This window comes from Melanerpes formicivorus, unplaced genomic scaffold (genome assembly GCF_026170545.1).
Source record: "Melanerpes formicivorus ecotype bairdi unplaced genomic scaffold, bMelFor1.0.p_v2 SCAF_15, whole genome shotgun sequence".
NCBI lineage: Eukaryota > Metazoa > Chordata > Aves > Piciformes > Picidae > Melanerpes > Melanerpes formicivorus.
In genome coordinates this window covers 12,812,189-12,836,737 of record NW_027142367.1, presented here as the reverse complement: position 1 = coordinate 12,836,737, position 24,549 = coordinate 12,812,189, and the positions used below count along the sequence as shown (strand labels likewise).

The window sequence follows — 24,549 nt, the reverse complement described above, 5'->3', positions numbered from 1 at the left end:
AGAGTCAATGTTTATATTTACTAGCCCAAAAGTAAACATCTCTTTCTATTACACAAGAGCACCCTCAGCTGAATGCAAGCATTTGACATCTCTTGCATGTTCTAAACAAAACGTTACTGAGTTAGTCTCTCTCTCTCTGTGGTTTTCTCTGTGTTCCTCATACTGCACTGTAGTTTAAAACTAAGTGTCACTCAATGCTGAATGAGCTATGTGACTTTATAACTCAGCAGCCACCATCTCATTTTCAAGTAATTTTTCTCATTAGGCAGAACAGAAACATTAACTGTGTCTTCCACATCCAGGCAGTAATTACTGACGTGCTGGCTACTCTGGGCATCTCACTTCTCTCCCTCTTCCTTTCCCAACTCTTTCATCTATGAGAATTCCTGGAAACCAATCTATTTTCACAAATAATACCAGGGCAAACAAGTTAAAATCTTCCAACATCTGAAAATTCCTACTAACACTGAGCTATAGCTATGTATACAGAGAGATACCTATACAGACACATCAATACATACCTAAATATAACTGCTATCAAGCATGCATCAAAAAAGAGTGTGCTGTTGTGGTATGGCATGGCAAAAATGATCCTGGCATGAGATTAATTTGACCAAAGTATTCCTCTGCTGGCAAATTACTTGTTTGTTTGAACTACATTTACCTTTCTGGAAGTTTCAGAAAGAAATCTTGTCTAGTTTCAACATCCAACACAACATAATGAGATCTTCGACATCCAGAGAGTCAGGAGGTTCTTCCTTTTCCTTCTGGTGGTGAATATTGAGTGTGGTCTACAAGAAAAAGAAAGTAGGGAGAAAAAAAAAACCCAAAAAACAGTTTAGTATTTTGAAAATCCTTACAGAACATGGTGCTGACTCCAGAAGATCAGTCACTCACTGCTGGGTTTTCAGTAAGAATTCAAGGCAGATTTTCTTTTTCCCTAATATCTCAGCAAGGGTTTGATCTTCTGTGTCATGTGTTCTGTCTCTCTCTTCGCTGTCTTAAAGACAAAGACACCAAAGTGAAATGCCTGATGTTCTCCCATTTCTTTTCTTAAAAACCCTCTAATGTACAATTTACATTTGCTGCTATAAATTGAAATTCAGCATCAGGAAATTTGTAACTTTTTGTTTGAAATCACCTAGGAGTAAGGCTACAGTTTCTGTGCTGTGAAGTGCTAACACACTTCACAAAAGGAAGAATAACCCATGAAATACAAGCACACTGAACACCTAACTTTGCAGACACTCATGCTGTGCAATACCATCATGATTGGAAGGGCCCTCGCAGATCATCTATTCAACCCACCCTGCCATGAGTAGGGATACCTATCAACTAGACTTGGTTGACCAAGGCCTCATCCAACCTGGCCTTGAACACCTCACAGTATCACAGTATAAGTTAGGTTGGAAGGGACCTCGAGGATCATCGAGTCCAACCTATCAACACAGACCTCATGACTAGACCATGGCACCACACAGGGGGCATCCACAACCTCTTTAGGCAGCCTGTTCCAGTCTCACCACCCTCATACTGAAGAAGTTCTTCCCAAGATCCAGGGTAAACCTGCTCTCCCTCAGCTTCAAACCATTTCCCCTTGACCTGTTTCTAGAGGTATTTTGCTACAGCTCCTGAAGCTGGGCCCTGCTCTCAAGAGCACCCAAAGCCACGGTCAGCTCTGGTTTCAGCTCAATCTTCTAGTTCTTTCAGTAATAGAAAGCAAACTCAGAAGAGCTTTGCCTCAGATTGATCAAGCATGTGTGTGCCTCTCTCTCAGTACCCAGGCCGCCATGCCAATATGTAGGATTAAACTTTTTCCAAGGTTGAATAAGCCACCATCTGTCTATCTTGTGTGGTGCTGTGCGCCATCCGGGAGACATGTCCCTTAGAGCATGTTTCTACCATATGTCACTCCTGAGTGATCGGTGATGCCAAGACATTTGGGAAAAAATGACTAAGTCAAGCTGGAAAACCCTTTCCGAATTCCAGAGGAGGTTTGCCAAGCCCTGTATTTGCAAATAACTTTGCATGCACCCATTTTAGCAGCTACTGCATGTAACAGTACATAACCTCTACCCAAACGGACAGAGCAATCCTTTGGATGATCTACCCGCCCCTCCACGGTCCAGAACTTGGCTACTTTTTAATGAGCCAAGAGATTCAGGTATGATGCATCTTCAGGAAAAAAAAAATAAGGAACTTTGGCAATTGAAAGGAAAAAAAAAAACAGATGTAAAGAAGATGTTTCAAGAAAGGCTCTACTTGGTATTTTAAAGCCACAACAAATAAGTAATTTCTTTCAAAAGGCTCAGCTAAAAACACCTAAGGAACTGAATGCCAGGCTTTTTTTCCAGTAGCTGTATCTGAAATGCTCACGTGCATGTCATCACCTACACCAAGTATTAAACTGCTGATACATCATAGTTCATGCAATTAAAATTTGTCCAATAAAGAATATGACTCTATTCTATTTTAGACTTAAAGAACCATTTTATGTTCCAATTCCTCAATTATTAAATTAAAACTCGAGCCAGCATTGTTCTTATGGCCAGCTCAAGGCTGCTCATTTACATAACTGACTTTCAAGGGCACTTGGCTGCGCAGCAATTAATACCAGCAAAGAAACTACCAGACCTGCTACTTAATGTTAAAGACGTTCTTGAGAACATGAAAAGAAGAGAGAAATTAGTAAGTCGTGATTACAGCCTCTCTGAGTAAGTTTAACTTGAGAAGGAAATCTGCTCCTAAGGGTAACAGTAGAAGTATTAAGTATCTATTTAGAATAAACCTTTATTTAGAATAAACCAAACCAGGTTGGAAGAGACCTTCAAGATCATCGCGTCCAACCCATCAACCAATCCAACCCACCTAAACAGCTAACCCATGGCACCAAGCACCCCATCAAGTCTCCTCCTGAACACCTCCAATGACGGCGATTCCACCACCTCCCTGGGCAGCCCATTCCAATGGGCAATCACTCTCTCTGTATAGAACTTCTTCCTAACATCCAATCTGAACCTCCCCGGCGCAGCCTGAGACTGTGTCCTCTTGTTCTGGTACTGGCTGCCTGGGAGAAGAGACCATCATCCGCCTGTCTACAACCTCCCTTCAGGAAGTTGTAGAGAGTGATAAGGTCACCCCTGAGTCTCCTCTTCTCCAGGCTGAGCAACCCCAGCTCCCTCAGCCTTTCCTCATAGGGCTTGTGTTCCAAACCCCTCACCAACTTTGTTGCTCTTCTCTGGACTCGTTCCAGCAAGTCAACATCCTTCCTAAACTGAGGGAGACAAATCAGGAGACAAGTTCTAGGAATTACTACATTTAGTGACAAAAGTGAACTGAGGAGCAGTACGAAAGTCCAGGAGAAATCATTCACAGAGGTTTGAGGGTCCTTTGTGTCCTTCAGAGTTTGGACAATCACTGGAACAAAAAGGAAGATGTGAAACAAGAATTCACCACAGCCCACTAGGATTTGGAGAAGAAAGAGCAACAAAACAGCAGGAAAAGTTCATGTTAGGCAAAGAAACCCTTTACTGAAAAGAGGTGAGTATTAAAGGAACATGGGATAAATTATACTTCTTTATATTATTATTATACTTTTTTTTTAATGTATCTAATTTAAATAGTCTCCCTACCTCTGAGAGTGAATCTTGCAAAGGTGAGGACTGTTTCAGCCCGGTGGCAGTTAACCATTTAATCTGTGAAGCAATGTGGAGTGGAATGAAGAGAGGAAAACAGCAGCTAGGCAGAAGCAGACCACTTGCCGACACAACATGATGAACCATCTAAAAGCCAGCATCATTTCTAAAATGCTCAGCTCATTCCTGGCCTGCTCTGACAGCCTGAGGCGTTCCCGCTGCTCAGCCAGGAGAGACTGGAGATGCTGGTTGTACAGCAGCAACTCTCTGCTGACCCTTCTTACTCCAATGGGAAACACTTAGACTAACACGTGTCTGCTCTTACTAATGTCCCCTTTGCTTCTCCAGGGAGACCTTGTGGTGGCCTTTCAGTATTTAAAGGGGCCTATCAGCCCTTGCATATATGAAATATGGGGACAGACTTTTTAGCAGGGTCCATTGAGACAGGACAAGGGGTGATTGTTTAAAACTAAAACAGGGAAGTTTAGATTTCATAGAAGGAAGACATTTTTTACAGTGAGGGTGGTGAAACTCTGGTACAGGTTACCCAGAGAGGTGGTAGTCCCATCCCTGGAAACAACCTGATCTAGTTGCAGATGTCCCTGCTCATGGTAGGGGGCTTGGACTAGGTGACCTTTAAAGGCCCCTTCCAACCCAAAACAGTCTATGACTTTTGCATCCGTTTATACATCCAAATAATCTTCCCTTTAGAACAAAACATGATTTGGGTGTATCACACCACTGACTCAGAGGGCTGCAAACGGGGACAAAAGGAGAGAAGGGACATCTACCAAAGCTGCCAATTAAGACAATTCTTATTCTAGATAAGCATTCATACTGTGAAGCTGGTAAACAGCTTCCTCACAGAAGCAGCAGCTAAATAGATTCTGCACTACCATCTCTTGCTAGAACTACAGCAGAAACCATTCCTTCTCTTACAGCACTACTCAGGAAGATTTCCACATAGCTCTAAGGAAAAACTAGAAAGTAAACACTATGAAGGGGGAAACATTAAAATATGAGGATGTTGGGTTTTTTCTTTCCCTTTATATTCACATGAGGAGGCTTAGGATCTGTCAGCTCTTTGTTCCACACTTGTGTGGAGATACAAGCAGGAATCTCGAGAGAAATTATGTTTCTTAGTTTGGTTTAATCACTGCTGAGTCCCTCAGAAACGCTTGGCACACATGGACAGTGTTAACTTGTGCTCCACTTCAAACATGAGCTAAGCCTCAACACTCACTGTTCTTCTCAGCAACTTTTTAGGAAACTCTCCCTATGCTCTCAGACTTTATAAGCTCAGGATTCCAACAATCACATGCAAAACCATTCTAGGAATAATTTCACTCTGTGGCATAACTATAGGTTTCTATTACATAATGCAAAACTTAACTGAGAAAAGTGATGATAAATATGAGACCAGGACATGCAGAAGGCAGCAGCCATGGAATTTATTTCCTCAGGAAATCTCATTTTGAGGGGATGACTGTGGAGACTGTTTACACACAACAAAGCCTCGCAGAGCACAAGGCCAAGCACGAAGAGTTATGTTCTCCCAGCCATCCATCTGTGGGGTTATTTTATATTTTCCCACATTCATTCATCAAAGTTCATTTCCCAGCAGAGACTCAAGGCCCTAATCAGCAAGAGTTTCCTTCACTGACCGAGATGTAAGGGAGAAAATCCAGGTTGGTGGGAAGCTACCACATGTCACTAAAAGCTGCAAAGCAGTCAGTCCTCTAATATAAAGTCCCTTCTACAAGTGCTGCAACAGAAAAAGTGTCTCTTGCTCAAAATGTTAATGCAAAATTAAAACAAACTGCAGTCTCTTTTTATCACCAGTAATCAGTAATCATAAACTAACTCTACATGCAATGTGAAATCACCTTGGAGTTCATTGAGTTAGCTTCACTGGAGGTGCAAAAAGAGGGATGGGGAGACAGGTTTGTTTTTTCCAAGCACAGAGCTAAAGCAGCTTTCCTCACCTATCTTTCCTCTTCTTCACTTCCCCCCTCCTCTACACAAAAGCCAAGAAAATCTGCCATTGCTTTAGGTCAAAGGAAAAACAGGCCCAGCTGCCGCAAGCCAAACAACGTACAGGTTTGCTATCTCCCCTGCTGTTTTGGCTCGAGCTCTTCAGACTGGAAAATTCGGAAGCACGATCTCCCAAGCTCTATAAATGCCAGAACCATCTAAGAGGAAAATAGGACAAGGCCACCCCCAGGCAAGTTTGTACTAAAATCTGCTGGCTGCAAGGCAAAAAAATACAGTAAACATCACATAGGGACAGACTGCTCCTTGGAAAATATTCCACAGGAACAATATAGCTTCCAAAGAAGGGTTGTGCTGAGGGGACTTCAGGAGGGGAAAAAAACCAAAACCAAACGTTTTAAGATCCTTGTGAGGAGTCTGCAAGCTAATGGCACACTCAATGACAAACTGTGTGACATGCAATATGCTTTTGACATTAATCCAAAGAAGAAATGTAAAAAGGATGTGGAATGCTCTCTACAAAGTGGCAACAAATTTGGTATCCCAGAATAGTTCTGCAGCTCACTAAGGAAATTTCACTTTTGACAATTGATTTCATGGAATAAAAGAAGCAATAAAAAGTAATTAAACCATCAGTACCATCAGCTGGTCTCTTCAGGAAAAAACATTTCAGTTAAACTTTTGCAGCCCTTGAGAGATGAACTTTGTGACTGATTACTGTACGCTTTAACGTGCTCTATACTGACTCAACCTAGAAAAACAAGCCGAAAACAGAAGCTGAAACATCCTTTTTCCTGTGTAGCTCAAATTTGCAGTAGCAAGAAGCTAAACAGCATGCTCTCCACCAGATGGCTGAAATAAAAAGAACACTCTTTCTGATTAATTAGGAAACAAATGAATCTGCTGTTAGCACAACAAGTTACCATCAGGAACCCTGGGCTCCCATTAAACTTTGGTATTCGTGCTTTCTCTGCAACTGTGCAAAGGACCAGATCAGGATTTGCCACTCATTTCAGAAACAAAACATTACACACACAGAAGTGCATCACACACAAGTATCACACCAGACACTGCGTGACTGGAAAGACCCTTTTCAGAGATGCATCACACTGCAAGAGGGAAGTTTCCTGAAAGACGAGTGCCTGTCACAACAGAAATGCATGAAGGTCTCCTCATGCCATAGAGAATCACAGCAGGCAGAGTTGCAAGGTACACCACCACATCCCTCATCAGGGTTCAGTGAGCAATGGAGGCTCATGCGTGCACACTTAAGCTCTCCAGCTGCTCCAGGAAACAGAAATCCCCAGACCAAACATAGCACAAGGAGCAAGGATGTCACAGCACAAGGAGCAAAGATGTCAGCACATGCAACATGTCTCCCTGATAAGGCTGCCAAGGATGACTGTGAACATAGAATCACAGAATCAATAAGGTTGGAAAAGACCTCAGAGATCATCAAGTCCAACCTATTACCTAATACCTAACATCTCATGACTAACTAAACCATGGCACCAAGTGCCACATCCAATCCTTTCCTGAACGCCTCGAGGGACAGTGATTCTACCATCTCCCTGGGCAGCACATTTCAGTGGCCAATTACTCTCTCTGTGAAGAACTTTCTCCTCACCTCAAACCTAAACCTCCCCTGGCGCAGCTTGAGACTGTGTCCTCTTGTTCTGGTGCTGGTTGCCCGGGAGAAAAGACCAACCCCTTCCTGTCTACAACCTCCCTTCAGGTAGTTGTAGAGAGCAATAAGGTCTCCCCTGAGCCTTCTCTTCTCCAGGCTAAACAATCCCAGCTCCCTCAGGCTCTCCTCATAGGGCTTGTGCTCAAGGCCTCTCCCCAGCCTTGTTGCCCTTCTCTGGACACATTCAAGTGTCTCAATGTCCTTCTTAAATTGAGGGGCCCAGAACTGGACACAGCACTCCAGATGTGGCCTAACCAGTGCTGAGTACAGGGGCACAATGACTACCCTGTTCCTGCTGGCCACACTATTTCTGATGCAGGCCAGAATGCCATTGGCCTTCTTGGCCACCTGGGCACATCTCAAGTAAAGGTTCAGAACACAGCACAGGCACTGGGGATGGAGCAGAGGAAGGCACAGAACACACTGAACATGCACAAAACACAGGCAAATGCAAGCACTTAGAACATGAATATAATGTATGGTGCTGTTGAGGTGAATGATCACCTGTGGAAGAAGGAAACTGAACTCACCCAACCCAGGCAGATGCAGAGGGTTGCAGCTAACAGCTTTCAGTGTTGTCATCCTCTCTGCCTTCCATGGAAGAATTGCCCTTTCAGCAACACACAGCATAAGCTCTAGGACTGGGAAAGGCACATTCAAGCAAACAGTGCCCTGTTGCTAAGATGAGGATATTGAGGCAGAGAGCTCCCAGCTTCCTCAAACAACTGCTTTTTTGCACCAAACCTGGGACCACTTCAGAAGCAGCTGGCAATGCACTGAGAAAACCCCCGCCATGTTTGAGGGCTACATGGGCACACAGTGCAAGGGTCAAAGCACAATTTCAACTTCTTTAAAGACAATTTGGGTGCTTAAAGACGCACCATGCCTAAGCAAGAATCTAGAGCTGCCAACAAACCCACAACACTGTAACTTTGAGTATTTCTCTTACATGAACAACTGAAGTTCTCAAATGTGCTGAGAGTTATTTTCTAGGGACAACAGGAATGGTGGAGACACTTAATAGAAACTAGATCCAAAACTGCTTTTTGAAAAGGTGCTGGAGTGTGTCCAGAGAAAGGCAATGAAGCTGGGGAGGGCTCTAAAGCATAAGTCTTATGAGAAGCAACTGGGGTTGTTCAGCCAGGAGAAAAGGAGACTCAGGGAAGACCTTCTCACTCTTTACAACTCCCTGAAAGGAGGCTGTAGTGAGGTACAGGTCAGTCTCTTCTCCCAAAGAATAAGTAATAGGCCAAGAGTTGCACCATGGAAAGTTTAGATTGGACATTAGGAACAACTTCTTCACTAAAATGGTTGTCAAGGCCTGGAACAAGTTGTCCAGGAAGTGGCAGAGTCACCATCCTGGAGCTATTTAAAAAGATGTATAGATGTGGTGCCAAGGGACACAGTTTAGTGGTGACCTGGCAGTGCCAGGTTAATGGTTGGATTTGATGACCTTAAAGTTCTGCTCCAGCGAAAACAATTTTATGATTCTACATCCTCTTATATAATTGAGGAAGCTGGGAAACTAGGTAAGAAAAATCAAAAAGGCTTCCTCACACATTACAAAAAGGATTCCAATAATTTCATACATGTAAGAAGCCCACTTCCTAAATGATCTTATCTCAGATTTCCTTATAGGCTTGTGACAGCTACCTACTGCAGGAGATACAAGGCTACACAGAACTGCAAAGACCACAGAAAACACTGATGTTCCAAAGTGCACCCAACCACTATATACTACCTACAACTACAGGCTTGATGGAAATTTTTTGATCATACAGTATCAGAAAGCAGACCCATGTAAACTTCCAGCTAACATGAGATTATTTGGCACAGTGCCTTAAAATTCACTCCTTCTCTGTTTGCTTATTTGTTTACTGGAGTTAATGCCTTCTAGGCTCATGCTGGAAGAAACCATGGAACAACTGAACCTGTGCATCATCTCCCATCACTCACAATATTGCAGACCTTAGGAACATCCTCCAATGTCTCTCCCTTCCATGACAGAGTCTCAGTTTTCTTTGTACACCCACCTAAATTCTGGAAAGATCTGACAATGATCTGTAGGAGTTAAGAGGGAGGAATCTAGTTCCACTTATTCCCATATGCTCCTGAATTAACAGTAGCCACAGCCCAACCCTTCAATTTATGTTTGAAACCTGCAATGACTCCTTTCATCAATGTTCTTTCCTAACATTTACCTTAGCAGTATCTCTAACACCCTCAGCTTCTTTGATATCACCACTTCCAGACAATTTGCATCTGGCTGATCTATGGGAATGGTGGCCAGAGGCACTGAAGAGCACAGGACACGGGATATGCACTGACATCCTCCCTTTAGATTGCATCTCACACCCAGCAGCTACTTCATCAACAGGCTAAAAAGACCAAAGAAGCAGCACAAAGAAAAAGTGCAGCTTCATCATTAAATTCTCTATTTAAGCTTTCTTGTTGGTTTCATGATACTGGGAAGCAGGGATCTCTGTAAACAGACTTGTTTAGTTTCCATGTCTGCTGCCAAATTTCCATCCTGTGGAACCAATTTTAAACGGGGTGGGGGGGGAAAGGGTCTCTTCCCATCCTCAGTTCCTTGGTGTCATCCTTCCATTGAATGGAAATGAACCAGTCACAGCAGGATTCAACTTCAAATGTTCACTTTTATTTTTAATTGCCCAAAAAATATAATTTAGAAGAAAAAAAACCCACAGATCACTTCAATCCATTCCCTCCTTTCCTGCAGCTACGGAAAGTTTTCAAACTGAAGGCTGCCAATGATGACTTTGTTATAAACTGGAGTTCACAGTTATTTGTATGGAATTCTGTTTCGGCAACTCTTAGCTCAAGCAGTTCTCATGAAAATATTTCCAAACCATCAACTTGGCTAAATATTTCCAGTAAAGCAAAATAATCCCCAGCTCCTAAATACAACCCTGCTTCATTTTTTAAACTTTGCTTTATCCTTCAGAAAGCTGGTACTGCTTTCAAAATGGCAAAGACAGGAAAGGGAGAAAGGAGATCAAAAAACAACCCTGACAACTTCAAGCAGCCTGTAGTATCATAGTATCATTCAGGTTTGGAAGGGACCACAAGGATCATCTAGTTCCAACCCCCCTGCCATGGGCAGGGACACCCCACACTAGATCAGGCTGGCCAGAGCCTCATCCAGCCTGCTCTTAAACACCCCCAGGGACGGGGCCTCCACCACCTCCCTGGACAACCCATTCCAGGGCTTCACCACTCTCATGGGGAAGAACCTCCTCCTCACATCTAGCCTGAATCTCCCCACCTCCAGCTTCATCCCATTCCCCCTAGTCCTAGCACTACCTGAGATCCTGAGAAGTCCTTCCCCAGCCTTCCTGGAGGCCCCCTTCAGATACTGGCAGGCCACAATTAGGGCACCTCGGAGCCTTCTCTTCTGCAGACTGAACAGCCCCAACTCCTTCAGTCTGTCCTCAGAGGAGTGGTGCTCCAGCCCTCTGATCATCCTTGTGGCCCTTCTCTGGACACGTTCCAGCACCTCCACATCCCTCTTGTAATAGGGGCTCCAGAACTGGACACAGTACTCCAGGTGGGGTCACACCAGGGCTGAGTAGAGGGGGAGGATCACCTCCCTCCACCTGCTGGCCACACTTCTCCTGATGCAGCCCAGGATCTGATTGGCTCTGCGGGCTGCAAGTGCACACTGAGAGCTCATGTTGAGCTTTTTGTCCACCAGCACCCCCAAGTCTCCCTCCTCAGGGCTGCTTTCCAGCCAGTTACTGCCCAGCCTGGATTTGTGCCTAGGATTGCCTCGACCCAGATGCAGGACCCTGCACTTGCTCTTATTGAACCTCATGAGGTTGGCTTGTGCCCACCTCTCCAGCCTGTCAAGGTCCCTCTGGATGGCATCCCTTCCCTTCAGCGTGTCTGCTGCACCACACAGCTTGGTGTCATCAGCAAACTTGCTGAGGGTGCACTCAATGCCACTGTCCATGTCACCCACAAAGATGTTGAACAAGACAGGTCCCAGGACTGATCCCTGAGGGACTCTGCTTGTCACTGGCCTCCACTGGGACATGGAGCCATTGACAGCCACTCTTTGGATGCGGCCATCAAGCCAGTTCCTTATCCATCTAGTGGTCCACTCATCAAACCCATTTGTCACCAGTTTGGAGACCAGGATGTGGTGCGGGACAGTGTCGAAGGCTTTGCTCAGGTCCAGGTAAATGACATCAGTTGCTCGCCCTTAAATCCCTGGGTTTCAGCAGATGTAGAACTGGAGCTGAGATGCGGGACACAGTCTTCCACTTATACACAAGCATTAGCAGCAAAACAAAAACGAACACTGCCATTTGAAATGGCATAGTACTTGCCTAGCAGAAAGCCTTCAAATAGATGCAGCCATTGTTAACCCATGCCGACGGTCAGAGCTTCCACACTAACATAAAGGACCTCATGGAGAGGAAAGAAAAATCTGATAGACATTGTATTACCATTTTGTTTAGTGTTTCTGGAGAGGGACTGCAAAGGAACCATTTCTTATAACCCTGTTCGTATCTGTCAGATGTTACACACTTTATGTAACTATCACACATTTGGCAAACTCTTCCTACCTACCCATATGCCAGGGAAAAGCTCAAACTCGGGAAGAGAAACCTTCCTCCACAAAGTAAATTTCCTCTTTAAGAGGAACTGTGAATTGCATCTAAGGCTCCAAGATCTCTGCGCTATCATCTCCAGGACTGATCACAGAAACAAAGAATGGTTTGGGTAGGAGGGGACCTTTAGTGGTCATCTAGTCCAACCCCCATACCTCTTCAACTAGATCAGGTTGCTCAGAACTCTATCCAGCCTGACATGGAATTTTTGGAGGGATGGAGCTTCTAACAGCTCTCTGGACAACCTGGGACAGGGTTTCAGTACTCTCAGTATATCAAACATTTCCAGCCTGATCTAGTGTGGGGTGTCCCTGCCCATGGCAGGGGGGTTGGAACTAGATGATCCTTGTGGTCCCTTCCAACCCTGAATGAAACTATGAAACTATGAAACTATTTCTTTTTTGTATCTAGTCTAAATCTACTCTGAGTTTAAAACCATCACCTCTTGTCCTGTTGCAACAGCTCCGATAAACAGATTGTCTCCGTCTTTCTCATAGGCCCCTTGTAAGTACCAAAAAGCCACAATAAGCATCCCTGAAGCCTTCTCTTCTCCTGGCTGAACAACTCCCAACCCTTGCAGACTTTCTTCAGAGTAGAGGGGTTCCAGCCCTCTGATGATTGTCACAGCCCTCCTTTGGACCTGCTCCAACAGGTCCATGTCTTTCTTCTTGTGCTGAGGACTCCAGAGCTGGACACTTCCACTCAACCTAAAACTTGCAGATCTGCCTCCCTGGGAAGCTGGACTACCCATGAGCAGCTGCATCAGCTCATGTCACATACCAGACCAAAATGCAGATGCAGTATGAGCGCAGCAAGCCCTCATCCATGCACTTACAATGGCTTTTTCAAAATCAAAGTGCCAAATATGTTTGCATGTCTGGACAGTACATTACAGAATAGTTGCAGAATGGTAGAGGTTAGAAAGGATCTTTGGAGATCATCTAGTCCACACCCCTTGCTAACACCCTAGTGACCAGCTCCATCATCTAAAGCAGAATTAAAGGACATTCACATCCAGGACCCCACCAGAGACCCAGGAGCAGTTAGCTGGGCAGCAGAGCTACTACCAGGGGCCAACCCACATAGGACAAAGTACTCTGCTTACAAGTCTTTCTTTCACACCAAGCAGAAGAGGCCCCCACCTCTGATCTTAAATTCAAACCTCATTCATCTCATATAAGGCACCAAACCATGCAAGCTCCATAGGCAGTCTGGAAACTGGCGCTTTCCAGCTTTTATTGCAGTACGTAGAGGAAAATGGTAGCAGCTGTGACAAGTGGGAGCTGCCACCAGAATACCCCAGCAGAGGAATGAGAGGAGTGTATGGAGAAGCACGTAGGAAGCTATGGAGAAACAGAAGAGAGCACAGCACAGAGCACTTACAGCACGACTTGAGAAAACAAACAGTTGCGGATCCTGGCAAACACGCGCCACAGGCATCACTCACAACACAAGCTCATCATCAGAGCTCATGTCCTTTAGCAGGTTGAGCTGCGACACCAAGCAGCAAATGCCCTTCACCGAGTCAGGGGGTGCTGCTAGAACTTGAGTGGGACTCTTCCACCTGCCCATGGACCAATTACTTTATCTACCAGCAGTGGTTGATGGAGGGGTTGGACGCGATGATCTTGAAGGTCTCTTCCAACCTGGTTTATTCTATTCTATTCTATTGCAGCTAATGTCCAGCCAGCGTTTGTCACACTGCTTTGTTACAGCCTTTGGAGCCTCTTGAGTTGCCAGAAAAAAAGTATCAGTAGAAATTTCTGTTTAAAGGTGTGATACACTTGGGTTCACAAGAGCTCAGGAGTCTGTGATTACAGAAACCACAGCATGGTTTCTGAAAGGGAAGAGTCACTGTTCGGAAAGGAAAAAGTGAGCTGTCAGTGACTGACGGGGGAGGCTGCAACAGGATGTTTCACTGGATGTGTAGAAAACAGTGTAAAGTACATCCATGAAACAAGAACAAAAAAGGGGTTCAAGGGATTAGAAGACACAGCACTTGCTGTTTCTTAATCTAGAAATTAATCCTACAGGAATTTTGATGTAACAAGGGTGGTAAAGACAATTGGACAAGAGTAGGCTGCAGTGGAAACCTGCAGGATACAAGTAATTTGTCCTGAGTGAAGAGGTTCCAACTGAAGTCTTACCAAAGCCTTTGCAAAGAAGATGGGGAGCAAATCCTTGTACTATCTCCTCCACCTCAGCACAGCTCCAACACTCCATCTGAACCTGATGGGCAAAAGAAATCTTCAGTGAACAGAGCAGGGGGAAATGCCTGCCTTTGTCAAGTAAAAGGGACTGTAACTGCCTATAACCATGAAGTCCTGCCTGGTATTTCTGAGAAGGTACCAAGGCACTGGATATTGATTTCTAGATATTAAATGAAGAACACAAGCTCAGAGAAAGATTTTAGTTTTGCAGTGCTAACTGATGGCCCACTGGGTTAGAATCATAGAACGGCCTAGAGTGGAGAGGACCCTGGAGATCATCTACTCCAACCCACAGCTGCAGGTGGTAATGTCTCAACTACATTTGGTTGCTCAAAGACTCATCCAACATGGCCTTCAACACCTCCACACAGGGGGCATACCACAACCACTATGGGCAACCTATTCTAGAGACCTACCACCCTCGGACTTAAGAACTTCTTCCTAAGATCCAGTTTAAACCTACTTTCTAGACAGCCTACCACTAGACAACCTTATGAAAAGTCCCACTCCAGACTTCATGTAGGCTCTCTTCAGGTACTGGAAGGCAGCTGTAACGTCCCACCAGAGCCTTCTCTTCTCCAGGATGAACAACCTCAGCTCCCTCAGCCTATCCTCATAGCAGAGGTGCTCTAGCCCTTGGATTATTTTTGTGGCCTTCTCTAGACTCGCTCCACAGTTCTGTATTCTTCTTATGCTGGGGACACCAGAACTGGATGCAGTATTTGAGGTGGGGTCTCACAAGTGCAGACTAAAGGGGAGGAATCACCTCTCTTGACCTGCTGGTACTGAAACACAGCACTCTGTGCTAGGACCCTACACACAAATGGTTTCAAACAGCTGACAAGAGGTCTCTTCCAACCTTGGTGATACTGTGCTACTGTGACAAATGCCTGCAGAAGTACAGTCTGCTTCCTGAACCTGAAACCCAAGGAAATTACCCACTTCTGGGTGGTTTGTTAAAGATTCTGAGTGTTTGAGAGTCCTTTTGGTGCAGTGCTATACAGACAGAATGCAGAGTGGGGAAATCACTCCTGCTTCACAAATACACCAATGGATGGGTGACATCAAATTCTCAGCCTTCCTAAACCTCTCAAGTATATTATAAACATGATGCACACTTAAAATAGTACTAAAGCAACAAGTGACTCCAGTATTGTCTCCTAAGTGACACAGGCACAGCAAAGGTATCAACTCACCCCTGAGTTTCAAACAGCCAATTATTTAATCCTTGCTTCAGTAAGCATGAAGAATGTAAATGAAGGTATCCTGACTTAGAAACACACTGAATCTTGTCTCTATCCAGTTTATGATCCTGTTCCAAATTTAGGCTTTAAGTTACTCAATAATTATAGTCTGAATTTTCTTTAAGTCTACACTAGGTTTATTTGGCAAGGTTTTGGTACTGGAAAGGCTAAAGGGGTGGTTTCTGGGAGAAGCTGCTAGCAGCTTCCTGCATGTTGGGTGGAGCCAATGCCAGACAGCTCTAAGATAGACCCATTGCTGGCCAAAGCTTAGCCTATGAGCACCAGTGGTACAACCTCTGTGATAATATATTTGAGGGAAAAAGTTGCTGAGCAACAGTAGCTACAAGAAAGGAGAAAGAACACAAGTGGACAAACTCTGCAGACACCAAGGTCAGCAAAGGAGGAGGGGGAGAAGGTGCTCCAGGTGCCTGAGAAGAGATTCCCCTATAGCCTGCGGTAAAGACCATGCCAGGGTCTTCCCCTGCCTGCTAGCAGGACTTGTGATCCCACTGGAGATCCACACTGAAGCAGTTCCTTCCGAAAGGACTATGGCTCTGTGGAAGGAACCCTGCTGGAGAAGTTTGTGAAGAACTGTACTCCATGGAAAGGACTCATGTTGGAGAGGTTCATGGAGGGCTGTCTCTCATGGGAAGACTGCGAGGAGCCCTCCCCCTGAGGAGGAAGGGGCAACAGGGAAAACATGTGATGAACTGACCACAACCCCCATGTCCCATCTCCCTGCACCACTCAGGGGAGTAGGCAGTGAAAATCAGAAGCGAAGTTCAGCCCAGGAAGTGGGGAGAGGTGTGGGGGAGGTATTTTAAGAGTTTGGTTTTATTTTTCTCATTACCAGACTCATATTTGATGAGTAATAAATTAAACTATTTTTTCCAAGTCTGTTTTGCCCGTGATAGTAACTGCCAAGTGATCTCTTTGTCCTTATCCTAGCCCATGAGCCTTCCATCGATCTTCTCTCCCCTACCCAACTGGGGGAGTGACAGAGCAGCTTTGGCAAGCACCTGGCATTCAGCTAGGATCAACCCACCACAAAGTCTTCCAAGATTTCAGAAACAAAGGCCTTAACCCTACAGATAGAACTCAGTCCTAATGAGAATTCCATTCTCCCATGATTTAAGAAGTTTCTCTTCTAAGATTCCTCTTTGTGGGAGTGTAGGAGTCTGTGCTTTGAACCTTCTATGAGCAAAGAACCTTACATAAAAGAAATCAGAATCACAGAGTTGTTAGGGTTGAAAGGGACCTCAAAGATCATCTAGTTCCAACTCCCCTGCCATGGGCAGGGACACCTCACACTGGATCAGGTTGCTTAGAGCCACATCCAGCCTGGCCTTGAAAACCTCCAGGGATGGGGCTTCTACCACCTCCCTGGGCAACCTGTTCCAGTGTCTCACCACTCTCATGGGCAAGAACTTCTCCCTGGAGCCTTCTCTTCTCCAGGCTGAAGGGACAGTGAGCGCACCTACACAACAGTCACCTGAAGCAATAAGGGGGTGACAATCACTAGGAAAACAGTGAAGTAAATCATGGGGGGGGGGGGGGGGGGGGGGAAAGTAGTTTTATGCATGTGGACTCTCTTTTTAAGTGGCTTCATCTTAAAGACCTTCATCATTAAAGAGTTTTACTTGTGAAACAACCTAAACAGGGAAGAAAAAAGTGATTTGGTGGTAACTGCATCTGAATCTTTCAGCATCTCATAAAAATCTGAACCATCAATCTTAAAATTACTCCACATGTTGGGAGATCACAGTTGCACTGGAATTGTTTTAACCTGCTAGTAACACTCCTAAACTATTTTCTCTTGTCACAGCAGTTTCTTTGACTTCTCTGATGTTCGCTTAACAACTTGGGGTTCTTTTTATGTTCATTTAACAAACAAGTCCAGACAGCTAATTTCCCTGTCCCTGTCACTAGGCTTCTGCTAAGCAGCAGAGGTAAAATGATTACAATAAAATAGGGAAACATTTGAAAACCATAAATTACTACACAGATTTCAGCATCTTCAGTAAATGGAACTGCTTGCAATTTAGTCAGCTCTGTGCAATAGTTAGGACTGATTATGGTACTTAAACTGTTACTGGCACCAACACAACTCCCAGTGATGAAAACATCTGTGCAATGAAAAGCCAGGTAAGGAAGAAAGGGCAAGAACAGAAAAAAACACATGTGAAACTCCCAAATAAAAGGGAACAGAGCAAGTTCAAGAAGCTTTGGAAACTGCAAAGGCAGGCATTGAAGTGGAAATGTGTTTTATAAAAACACAGACTGTTTTCTGAGACAGTTAAATATTTTTGTTAATGGATAACACTTCCTTAATATACAATTTCCACATGGAAACATTAAAAGAAGGAAACAGGAAAAAAACCAGCAGATGACACACACAGAAACTGCCCACTCTTTTCTGTCCATGGCCAACTTTTTCTTCTCTGGTCTCCTTTGGAGCATCTACAGGAAAGACCTTCAAGATCATTGAGTCTTATTTGAACTTCACAGAATCACAGAATTGTTAGGGTTGGAAGGGACCTCAAAGATCATCTAGTTCCAACCCTCCTGCCATGGGGAGGGACACCTCACACTAGATCAGGTTGCTCACAGCCACATCCAGCCTGGCCTCAAAAAACTTCCAGGGATGGGGCCTCCACCACCTCTACCTAGACAGCCTGTTCCAATGTCTCACCACCCTCATGGGGAAGAACTTCTTCCTGACATCCAATCCAAGTCTACCCACTTACATTTTCCTCCATTCCCCCTAGTCCTACCACTACCTGACACCTAAAAAGTTCCTCTCCAGCTTTCTTGTAGGCCCCCTTCAGATACTGGGAGGCCACAATAAGGTCTCCTCAGAGCCTTCTATTCTCCAGACTGAACAACCCCAACTCTCTCAGTCTGTCTCCAGGAGTGGTGCTCCAGCCCACTGATCATCCTTGTGGCCCTTCTCTGGACACATTCCAGCACATCCAGCACTACTTGATGATCTTAAAAGATCTTTTCCAACCCAAAAAAGTTATGGTTTTATGATTCTATGATCATGATATAGCATCAACGTACAGAGAAAGCTGCAACTACAAGCTGAAATACAACAGAGTACAGATACTTGCCTTGTGTGCACACTGTCACTGTGAATTAGGCCTCAGCTGACAAGCTAAAGACCTGGCTTGTAGCCTCACCATTCAATCATCCATCCAATCTCATCAATTGAGCAAGGCAGTAACACGTGTCCCCTCTAGCTTAAATGACAGCAAAACTGTGTGTTGTAATCACAGGTCATCTTCAAACAACACTTACCATTAAGGATGGGTTTGCTCCAAATCAATTGTTTATTGAGAATTACTCTAATATGATAATTCCCTCCACCCCTTCTAACTCCTGCCTTTAATATGGTTTAGAATAAGGTATCAAAATGAGAATTTTGTCATTTCTTAGGAATGAGTTAACAATAAATTACATTGGGTAGAAGGCAAAATTAGCCATTTCCATTTCAAAAAATAAAGTCCTCAAGATGAGTTTCCACAGATGAATCTATCACTAGTACTAATCTGTTATCCCTTATAGAATCACAGACTGGTTTGTGTTGGAAGGGAACTTTAAAGATCACCTAGTCCTGAAGGGACATCTTCAGCTAGTTTACATTGCTCAAGAGCCCCACCCAACCTGACCTGGAATGGGACTTCTACCACCTCTCTGGGCAACCTGAGACAGGGTTTCACTGCCCTAAGCATAAAAAAAATGTCTTCCTTCTATCTAGTCTACATCTCTCCTCTTCTAGTTTAAAACCATCACCCCTTGTCCGGCCACAACAGGGCCGGCTAAAATCTTTGTCCCCATCTTTCTTATAGGCCCCTTTAAGTACTGAAAGGTCACAGTAAGGTCTCCCTGCATCCTTCTCTTCTCCAGGCTGAACAACCCCAGCTCTCTCAGCCTGTCCTCAGAGCAAAGGGGTTCCAGCCCTCTGATCATTTTTGTGGCTTATTTACATCCTACACTATTTTAACAACCCATAAGCTGTCTTGAATTATCCTGGACATAAACATTTGTAAAAGAAACTAATATATGTAAACAACTACATAGGTACCCTTAAAAAGCCAGTGCCTCATTTGCATGTAGCATCTAATGTAAAATGCCACCTCTGTTCTAAATTTGCCAAAGCAGGGTTTTGTTCTTTATTATCCTTCTCCAAAAACACCTGAATGGCAGTTATCCCTTCTTTCCATTTGAGGGACAATCCTGGACTAAGTCAAAGTGTGACCTCAAATGATGCTGATGGATTCATAATATCATAGTATCATAGTATCATTCAGGGTTGGAAGGGACCACAAGGATCATCTAGTTCCAACCCCCCTGCCATGGGCAGGGACACCCCACACTAGATCAGGCTGGACAGAGCCTCATCCAGCCTGGGCTTAAACACCCCCAGGGACGGGGCCTCGACCACCTCCCTGGACAACCCATTCCAGGGTTTCACCACTCTCATGGGGAAGAACCTCCTCCTCACATCTAGCCTGAATCTCCCCACCTCCAGCTTCATTCCATTCCCCCTAGTCCTAGCACTACCTGAGATCCTGAGAAGTCCTTCCCCAGCCTTCCTGTAGGCCCCCTTCAGATACTGGAAGGCCACAATGAGGTCACCTTGGAGCCTTCTCTTCTGCAGACTGAACAGCCCCAACTCCTTCAGTCTGTCCTTGTAGGAGAGGTGCTCCAGCCCTCTGATCATCCTTGTGGCCCTTCTCTGGACACCTTCCAGCACCTCCAGATCCCTCCTGTAATAGGGGCTCCAGAACTGGACACAGTACTCCAGGTGGGGTCTCACCAGGGCTGAGTAGAGGGGGAGGATAAAAGTAACAGGAAGAGAAGTTGTATTTCTGCAGAAAGTGTGCAAGTAAAAAGAGAATCACTGCTTTGGTGAGAGCATAACCTCTCCTGGAGCTCATTCACCAGATTTAAACACCAAGAACTCCGCAACAAAAGAGGCTCAAATCCAACAGACACCACAGCAGCATCTCTGAGAAATGACAGACTGATTCACCACTAGATAGAGAAGCACCATCAAATATCTTTGAACATAATTTGCTTCGTGTTATTACACAGCAGCTGAGGATCTGCCTGGAGGATAAATGGAAACGTGTTTGTTCTCTCACCTCACCAGACATGACGCAGGCCCTTCCTAAATTCTACAAAGCTGAAACAAAATCCACCCAGTGCAGACATTTTATCACAAGTTCTTCTTCTCTGCTGCACCTTCCTCACCACCTTCCCAAGTGTAACAATCTCAAACATCTGGTTACAGCTACAGAAAATAGAGACACAGAGTTCTGTGGCAGCATATAAACACCACCAAGTGTAATTGAGAGGCATCCCTGCCCATGGCAGGGAGGTTGCAGTAGTGATCTCTAAAGCCCCTTCCAACCTAAGCCATTGTTTGATTACAGTTCTCAAGTGAGGGAGGAGGAATACTGAAACTTACCTTGATACAGTAAAAAAGAATTTGCTATCAAAAAAGAAGACTCCAACATCAAGGTTTGAAGTATAACTCAGAAAATTAATTCAGATGTCCATGAGAACAGAAAAATTAGCAATGTGAGAAATACTAACTTCAGTGTACTCTTGATGACAAGAAGTTCCAAGCAAGACCTAAGGAATCACAGAATGGTTTGGGTTGGAAGGGACCTCCAAAGGTCATCTAGTCCAACCCCTCAGGCTGCTCAGAGCCTTATTGTGCCTCACCTCGAATATCTCCAGGGAAGGGGCCACAACTGCCTCCCTGGGCAACCTGTTCCAGTGTTCCACCACCCTCCTGGTGGAGAACTTGTCCCTAACATCCAATCTAAATATACCCTTCTCTAGTTTCAAACCATTGCCCCTCACCCTATCACCACAGGCCTTTATAAAGAGTCTCTTTCCATTCTTCTTGTGGGCCCCCTCCAGGTACTGGAAGGCCTCTATTAGGTCTTCCCAAAGCTTTCTCTTCTCCAGGCTGAACAACCCCAGCTCCGTCAGCTTGTCCTCACAGGAGAGGCATTCCAGCCCCCTGATCATCTTCCTATGGTAGACAGATATTCTGTAGTTTCTTGCCAGCCACTTCTTTATATTAAACTTCAGATACGAATAACCTGCTGCCCTCGCAGAGCTGCACTGCTCCTGTGAAGGCCAGGTACCCAAGCAGGGATGCCAGAAGTGGCTGCTATTTCCCACAGTTAATATAACCACCACCTCACCACCCTGGTATGAAAGCCCTCACATTCTTGTGGTGTAATTCTTCATGCAAGTAGCAAAAGACCTACTGAAAATCTGATGAAAAGGAGACTCTTCCCCAGTCAAACATGAAGCACAGTCTCCTCATACGGCAAAGCAAATCCAGAAGTGGCAGTACTGCAGGATATTAGCACAGCATGTCTTTAAAAGGGGGGGAAAACATGGGAAAAAAAGGGGATAAAAAGGGGGAAAAAATTAAAAAGGGGGGGGGGGGAACAAGGCAAACCAAACCAAACGCACAAGCACAAGGAAAAAAGCAAAAAACCCAAACCTTCAACCCAATTTTCGGTATCCTCCTACAATTGTAACAATTCTTAAGTAACTACGCTAAAGAAAAAGTCAACTTGAACCTACACATCACACCTAGAAACTTTTTGTCTGGAACAGTGCTCAGTTAGGAGGATTTCACATTCAAGGTGACAGACTGGCAGTAATGAAATGTGAACTCTTCCATTTCTCTTCAAAATGACAAGCAACAACACAGGGAACTTCTCACATTGTCCAGTTCAATTTCCTTCTCACTTAATTATAGATCAGAAGTAATTCCACCACAATTAATTAAGTTACATCAGAGGATGACAAGGAAAGTAGCAGTCTTTCTGCAGCTTGACACAGGGGAAAGACAACTGTTCTCCCGCCACAGCCATTCATTTTCAGCCTCACAGAACATTAACCCATTACATTTGCACTAACAACGAGAGACATTCAATCAAAGAGCAATTAAAGGCCTGCAAAATTCAAGTCCTTCAATCCAGTCTTACTTTTTAGGGAAGCACCTTGATGAACAACCTAGAGACAAGCCTCAGAGAAGGGCTCTCCAGCTTGGATGCAAGAGCCACAAGCAGAGGACAGGAGGGGCAGCCTGTGAGGACACCCACTGCAGGAGAAGACTGCCTCAGTGTGGTCCTTCTCACCAAGAGTGCTGCTTTTGGCAGTGTTTGGTAAATGTCCAAAATATGTTGGACAAAATGAACACACCCCTCTGTAGGTGATTTTTATTTATTTTTTATATATTATTTGTATACAATATATATTATTGTATTTTATAGAATCTTTATATATCATTTTTCTTTTATTTCTTTTTATATGGCCTCACACCCATAGGTAATGACTGTTGTCAGTCTCCTTTTCATACACCTTTTTTGGTCATAATTCACCTCTCCTGTCTTCTGGGTTTGGTTTATCCATCCATTTCTCCCACATCCACTTCAGACCTTCAGAATTCTCTTGGTCAGTCCCCTCCCTGCTCTGCTCTGTTCGTTTTCCATCTGCTTATTCATTCTCTCTAGGCCTTTACTACAGACAGCAGCTCCATGCTCTCATTCTGCAGATGTTACTCTCTCATTTATGTTTCACCAACAGCAGAACGAACCTGACTAATTCTTACCCAGACACTGACAAGCCACCGTGGAGTGCCTCCAAGACATGATTAAAAGGATGAGCTGCACAAATCTGAAAGAGTCACCTTTACACAGTGGTGACAGCTGCAAACAGTGTGTCCAGCAGAAGTAGGGAAGCAATCATGCCCCGGTACTTGGCCATGGCGAGGCCACACCTTGAGTACTATGTTGGATTAACTATTAGGAAATTTTTCTTTACTAACAGAGTGGTGAGGTGTTGAAACCATGTAGTTGTGGCCCATCAGGATACAATTTAGTGGTCATGGTAGCTGTGTTACAGTTGGACTTCATGACCTTAAAGGTCTTTTCCAACCTTAATGATTCTGTGATTCTATGAAACAGGAGCTTGCAGGGTGGCCAGGTACTTTCCAGTCCAAGCAAGGCAGAGGACTCAAGAGAGGTGCGCTCCTTTCTGCACTGCATAAACATCCAAAAGCCATGACCTTGACATGAAACAGTATTTTAAGTGACTACCCAAAAGGTGTTTGTACTGCAGTATTCCCATTCCCTCTGCCACAACTACAGAAGATGGAGGGACATCACTGGCTCTGATCCATCCACCACCACATGGGTCCTCTACGTTATTAGCAATATTTATTGACTTTTTGATGGGGCCACCTTTAATAAACACACAAACAAAGACAAATTACTTATTAGCCTGTGTGGCAGATGGACAGAAGTCTGCTTTAACCATCCATTCCAGATCCATTTCCACTTTTTATATGGCACCATATGTTGTTATTTACTGGGAATGATCACACAGGTTGCTGACTAACTTTATAGAAACCTGTGTGGGTTTTTTTCTCCCTTGGCCTTAATCTCAAGACAATGAGTGTTTTCTACATTTAGCCTGATAGCTCAAAGTAAAATAATTCTACTAGCCTGGTTGTTTCATAGAATCATAGAATCAATAAGGTTTCCTCTCATGAACAACAGAAATCCAAGCATTTATGGATTCTGCAGGTCTTCAAACTCCACTGGCCATCAACAGTTCCCCTGCAAGAACCTACAGCATGATTTTGACAGCTTACATCGGAGAAAGAGGGTTGGAAGCTGTGTAACTCATCAGCTACAGCCTAAGTACCTCCATGGAAGCCTGACCTCACTGCAGCCAACGACTCCAACCAAGGGGATGTTTTGTCATCTGTTTTTATGTCAATTATAAAATAACAACATCCACTGCTGTCATGCAACAAGGAAAGTTCTTTTCTTCATACCACCCATTCGTCCACCTCACCCTTTCCTCGACTCCCTCCCAAATCCAGCTACCTCCACCAGCTGCTGGCACAATTAAACAACCATTTTTATAATACTGGCTCCATACTGAGTCATTTCTAGAGGCTCCTTGTTTCTAAATAGGGTTCTTTTTTTCTTATTTTTCCTATAAATTCCTCCTGCTACCTCCTGCAGTTTTTACAGGCAGACAGGACTCAGGATCCCTGGAGAAGCATTTTTTCCCAAATAAACAAGTGCTCTGTAT

At 44.4% G+C, this 24,549-nt stretch overlaps 1 protein-coding gene across 4 annotated transcripts in view; it reads right to left on the bottom strand.

Annotated features, from left to right (window-relative positions):
• Window positions 1-24,549, bottom strand: part of LDLRAD4 (low density lipoprotein receptor class A domain containing 4) — a 390,804-nt gene that overhangs the window by 334,413 nt on the left and 31,842 nt on the right. For all 4 annotated transcript variants that reach the window (XM_068147658.1, XM_068147659.1, XM_068147657.1 and 1 more), the window contains one exon: window positions 665-791. The gene's annotated coding sequence lies outside the window, so the exon portion shown is untranslated. The remainder of the gene's footprint in view (window positions 1-664; window positions 792-24,549) is intronic.